This window comes from Lupinus angustifolius, chromosome LG14, assembly GCF_001865875.1.
Source record: "Lupinus angustifolius cultivar Tanjil chromosome LG14, LupAngTanjil_v1.0, whole genome shotgun sequence".
Lineage (NCBI taxonomy): Eukaryota > Viridiplantae > Streptophyta > Magnoliopsida > Fabales > Fabaceae > Lupinus > Lupinus angustifolius.
In genome coordinates, this window is record NC_032022.1 from 10,823,088 (window position 1) to 10,828,506 (window position 5,419).

A 5,419-nucleotide genomic window follows, 5' to 3' on the forward strand; every position below is an offset into this window, starting at 1 on the left:
TAATATCTTAGAACATTAATAAGTCGTTCTAAATTTTCAACAGTCGTCTTAAAAACATTAACATTAAAATATTAAGTCCATATTTTCTCGATATATTAAAATATAATTTTCAAGAGAAAAACTGCATCCTCTTTCTTTAGTAACATTGTTAGGGTAAATTGTTAACATTTCAGAATTTTTAATATGTTGTATTCGCTGATAAAAAAAGTTGTCAAATTTTAAATAATTTATCTTATACTTTTTTTAACTATCTTTTTGCAACGAACATAATATTTGTTAAGAACGCCAATCAAAATTTACTTTCCTAAAATACACGCCCCAATTTCTTGAACATGCATGCATTGATTCTCATGTCATGGAATGTTTGTTTAACCACTTTCTCATTTCTGTTTTTATAGGGATTGTGTTTCATCTTGGGTGAAGTGAAGGAGGTCCAATCTAGCCCCTCACATGGTACATGATGACATTTTCTAAATAAATAAAATCACCACTTACACTCAAGATTTTGTATTGTTTGTGATCTTGAATTAGCTACCACGTTTTCACTTTCTTCATTTACTATATTGAATTTTTCTTGAATATGGTTGTTTTAAAACCTCCCTACCAACACGATATTGGTCTACTGGTATAAAGTTCCACTACGAATGAAGATCTAATGTCCTGATTTGTGTTATTATCTGTGTCTCAGACCAATTAAAATGTATCACTCAATTAAATAGAAAAAAATATAAAAATAATGTTATATTACTTGGTATACATTTATTGGATAGGGACAGGAATAGACAAAGTCTTTGGGACAGAGGGTCTCTGTTCCCCATTAGATCTCCGGGATGATCAAAATGTCAAATGCTCAATTCTTGGGAATGACACTTGTTGGGAGAGGCGATCACACACTCCGAAAGAGATTAGTTCCTTACTCAAATGTTGAGAGAATATCATTAATAGAAAACACTCTCCCTATAGATTAGTTAAGAGCTAGCTTTAATTGGTTGTAAGATATATCCAAACAAAATTATTTTTTACTTCAAAGATATACAACATTTTTTTTATGAAAGAAAGATGGAAATAATAAGAAAGTTAAATTGTGGTACCTTCATTCATTTTTCTGAAAAGGAGGCTTTGCATGTTTTATTCAAAAACTTGGAGTAAAATAAAATGATTGTATTTTTAAAAAGCTTTTACGTTTTCACCACATAGACTATTTTCTCATGCATGTAGATAATATCTCACCCATATTCATAAGTTATTTATTTATCATGTTCCTCCACTTTCTTGGCTACTTCTCCTAATAATTTATTGTATATGAATTTGAACTGGTAAACATTAACCATGAATACCTTAAAATCCAACTTGTCTTTTACTTATTCCTTAACTTGTTGCTAGTGTAAATTATATTAATTTTTTTCCAATTTAATTTTTTTTAAGGTAATGCACATTGATTAAGATAATCATTGGATAAGTTAACTTAAGTATAAAATAATACAGTTTTAATTAAAATTAAAATATCTCTAATAATGTGTTTTTGGAATTTTCTGTTTTACTTCCAATATAAAAATAATTTGAATATTTAGTGTATGACAATATATATAAGACAAAAGACAAGGAAAAATATAATTCATACTTATTGATTTTCTTAATTATAAACAATATAAAAAAATTAAAAAAATAGTATTAAAGTCACACTTAAAATAGAATGAATATCTATTCTAACATCTCGAGAAATCTCTCCACTACCTGAAAGAAAACTATCTAATAACAAAGAGAAATAATAGTATAATATACCATTATTATTTTTTTGATACAATGTGATAATGTTTATACTATTGAATATAAAAACAAAATTAATAATTTGTCTACTAACCTATTCTAACAAAGCATGTGGTAAATAATTTCTAGGCATGCATAATATCCGTATAAGGTGTCCACCATGCTATCTTTGGTGCACAAATTCATTTTCCAATGTTGTATACCCTTGACACCAAAGCATTTTTTCTTGGTCGCATACTTGCCGACAAATTGAAATACGGAACAAATTCATAGTACTATTTTGAAGGTACTCCTTCACCAAACAATCAAACCTTCTTCATTCCTTACCTTGTGAACAAATTCATGGTTATTACTATTTTCTCATTTTCCTGCATTATTTTATAAGTATCATTTTCCTATTTGTGAACACTCATTTTGTGTTCGACCCAGAAAAAGTCCAAAAACTTTTTAAAGAAAAATAATAAATTGACTTCATTTTATTTATTTTGGTATTTTCTTGATTTTAATGTTAGAATAATTAAAACTATTTTTATGAAATTTTTATAATTATTTTTGAAATTATTAAATTAATTAAATTTAAGATAGTGAAAATACCCTTTTATAAGCTTCCTTTTCAAAAAAATAAAAGAAATAAAACAAACAAAATAATAATATTAAATTAATGATGTTAGGCTTCCTAAATCCAAGTGATTAGGTTAACCGAAAATTTAAATTAATAATATTAAATTAATGTTGTTAGGGTTCCTAATCCAAGTGGTTAGATTAGTTTAACCAAATGTTCAAAACTAAATTAAATTAATCCACAAGAAAATGATTTTAGAAAATAGAAATTTGAATTAGGAGTGAGCCACTATGAGCCCATATTCTTTTTCCAAAAAAGAGAGAGGAAAAAAAGTTTTTTACTTTTTTTATTTTAATTTTTTAAAATTTTAAATATTAAATGTATAGGAAATAATTAATTTTATTTTTTTTCCGCCTTTTTTATAAAATTTTTGGATTAATTTAAATAATTAAATAAACAAATACACTAACAACCTAATTTAAATTTGAAACGGGAATAACAGAAAAATATTAAAATAATGTTAAGATGAGATGGTCAAACTAGTCTATTAAGATCTCTTAAATTAAGTGATTAGATTTATCCAGAGTTAAAAATTAGTTAGCTTAAGTTTAGGTTAAATTATTGTTAATTTTTCCTATAAATAGCATAGTATAGGTTTAGAGAAAGAGGTATTTTTTCAACAATTCCAACATTCTCAAAAAAAGTTTCATTCATTCCTAACAATTCCAAAAAATACCCAAAAGAAAAGAATTCCAAAAAAGATATACTGTAAATACACAGGAAAGACTAAAAAAAACTCTCTGCAAAAAAAAGCAACTTGCTATGAGAGAGAAAATAATTTTTTTATTAGCCAAGTGATCCAGTACTTTTGCGTGCATAACAACACCTTGCAGTCGCGTCCTCATCCAATCCTGGTCGTGTGATCTGCATACTTTGACCTGCAGTCCCGTTGACTACAATTGGCCAATCCCACGACGAAACACGTCCTAGTTAAAGTGTGTCACGCCACACCAGATACTTGCGCCAGTAAGTTCGCAGGATCCCCTACACCCGGGTCTACACTCCATCTCGTGCACCCTTCTGGTTCACCATCCAGAACATGACACGTGTCTAGATGCAGTAAGGCTCCATACTCTCTTCCACACACGATAAAATAGGTTTATTTGTTTATATTTTTTGTATTTGCATACCATAATACCATTTAACAAATAAAAAAATGTAGTTTTTTTGTATAACATCTAACAGAGACTAGTCTATAAATAAAAAAATATTTTTTTGAATAAATAAATAATATTTTTTTTTGGATGATACCAATAACTAAAAATCAACAAAATCTCTTTCATTAAACAATAAACTAACAATCTTTTTTAAGAACTTTATTTTTTATTTTTCTTTCTAATTTCATAATCACATTACTAAAAAATGTTAATAACAAAAAATATTTTCAATAAAAAATTGAACATTTTTTTATAAATAAAACATGACAAAAGTACTTTTCAAAAAAATAAAATAATTTTGAAAATTAATTAAAGATGGAGATAAGGTCGCCTCAGAGGTCTCTTTCTTTTCAAATCATATTCGAAAGGTCACGATACACCACTTCTTTTCAATCGATTAAATCTCAAAATCAATTAAATTATATTTTCTTAATTTAAAAAACAACAAAAATTAACCAAATAATTTTTTTTCCAGTAATAAACAAAACTTTCAAAATATATATTTTTGACTAAAAATATATTTTCTTTAATTGAAATACTCTCGACTAACAAACCTTTTTCTACCTAAAGAACTACGTAAGTCTTGATTTCCTTAATATGGATACGTAGGACCAGAGTGAATCTTGTTAGACACCATAATAAAAATAAATATTTTTTTATTTTTAATAATTAATTAATTAATCAGACAATTTAATAAAAATAATAATAATAATAAAGTCATATATTTTAATGAAGTGTATCGCTTAAGGCAGACGGGTAGGGTGCTAATATCTTCCCTACCTTGTAACCGACTCCCGAACCTCGATATGAAAAATCCAAAAGCCCAAGGTAATTGGGCTTAAAAAAAACTTCTACATTTTTAACTATAAAATGTAGTGGTGACTCTAAACAAAGTCGTGTAGCCGAAAATCGGGGCGCGACAACTAAAGACTTTTTTGAGAGAGTATGACCTATAATTAATAAAATGTGTGATTGTTTGTTGACTATTATTATTTTTTTTCTATTTGGTTAATTAGTTAATTTCCAACAACATAAAAATTATATGCTTAATTAGTAGTTGTATGTTATAAATATGAATTACATACTTAATTATTAGTTGTATGTTATAAATATGAATTACATGTTTAATTATTAATGTATGTTATAAATATGAATTTCATGCTTAATTATTATTATATGTTATAAACATGAATTGCATGCTTAATTAATAATTATATGTTGTATGTATGAATTATATGTTATAAATATTAAGTGCATGTTTTATGTATGTATTTTTTTTTATTGGGTGATATATCATGTACACATTTTAGGCACATATATGCCCTACATTCAGGTATTAGTGATACCTTCTTGGATAGAACAGACACTAGTCTCACTGGTTGTGGTCTTTGTCGCTTCTAAGTGTTGGTGATGTGTACCACTCATATTGTTACCTCTTATTAAGAGTTAGCCGCTCAAGTTGGTCTCCTGTTTCTAACATCATAATATTTGGTTTCTCTATTGGAGAGATATGCAACATAAGCAGCTTATAGGGAGTCTAGAACTTGCCAATGGCATACATTGTATGTTAGAACCTTATCCTAGGATGATGTACTTGTTGTGAATCTTGTGATTTGTATCATGTTTGTATTATAGTATTATAGCATATTCTTTGGAATTTTGTAATGTAAAATAAAAATCATGTAAAATATCGCACCCTTAAGGGGAGTTCCTATTCCCCTAACAAGGAGATTATCATAAAAATAAATATGGCAATCTATTTTGGCCCTAAGCTAGCATGAATGATAAAAATAAAAGAAATATAATTTAAATATATATATATATATATATATATATATATATTTAAATTATATTTCTTTTATTTTTATCATTC